We start from the raw sequence: 1,065 nt of genomic DNA, 5'->3' as shown, positions 1-1,065 counted from the left end.
AAGCCAGGGTCCATGACACACGATTGTGTCTATAGAGTCCCTCCTGCCAGCCGGGTCTATGATCTGTGGAACTCCGTTGATCTGTGACCTGATTTCTGCCCTGATCATTCTGACGGTAGCGTCAGGACATGCCTGTACTCTTCCCCTCTACAAAGGACACGTTGCCTCCAGCAAAGGGGGTTCCGAATTGAGATCTTTCCAGAATATAATCTATAATTTTTGTATTGGCCCTGTTGATCTAGATTCTATAATCTGTCCGAAGTTACCTGTCGGTTCCTGCTGCAAGCGAAGGTGATACCCAAATTCGTTGATATTGGAGTTTGCGTCGACAGAGTATCCAAAAACACGATCGTAGCAACGAGTAAATATTGTAGATCAAATTGTTGTTTCGTATTTCTTTCATCGATTCGAAATTCTTTCTTTCTTTTTGTTTTCATGCATTGGCAGTGGGTGGTTGGCGGGTGCTGTGGTGTGGTGTGGTTTGCTCCTTCTTTCCTATCAAACATCTATCGTCCTTATCTCCCCTTCTTCTTTTTTATGTTTGTTATTCTCTTGTAACACCTCTAATCTTCTGGCGCTCATTTGACCGTATGCAGTTGCGAGCGTCGTAAAACCTCTACTAAAACAAACATGCATTGACTGATCATTTTATATTTTTGGTGATTTTTAAAAAAAAGTTGTATCTGAGACCTAATAATTGAGAACACAGAGTGTTCCGTGATAAGGCTGGGCAATGAGTCGCTTTAGCAAAATCCGGATATTATGTTAGTGCACCTCTTGGGCAAATAATATGATATGAACCGCTTCGGCAAATGAGAATATCCGGTTATCCTTGTAGATTATCCGGATTTTGCCCACCTCTATTCCGTGAAGGAAGGATGAGATGAGAAAGAACACGCTATTTCCAAGTTTTTTGTTTTTTTCTTACGCTCGTTCTGGCAGCGAATGTTGATTAAGGAATGTATTTTCGACCGCAGAAGTATGTAATTGATATACATAATACATGTGCAGGAGAGAAGAGAGAGGGAGAGAGAGGGAGAGAGAGAGGGAGAGAGAGAGAGAGAG

This window comes from Aplysia californica, unplaced genomic scaffold, assembly GCF_000002075.1.
Source record: "Aplysia californica isolate F4 #8 unplaced genomic scaffold, AplCal3.0 scaffold00547, whole genome shotgun sequence".
Taxonomy (NCBI): Eukaryota; Metazoa; Mollusca; class Gastropoda; order Aplysiida; family Aplysiidae; genus Aplysia; species Aplysia californica.
The sequence above is the reverse complement of the archived record's forward strand: the minus strand, read 5'-3'. Positions refer to the sequence as shown.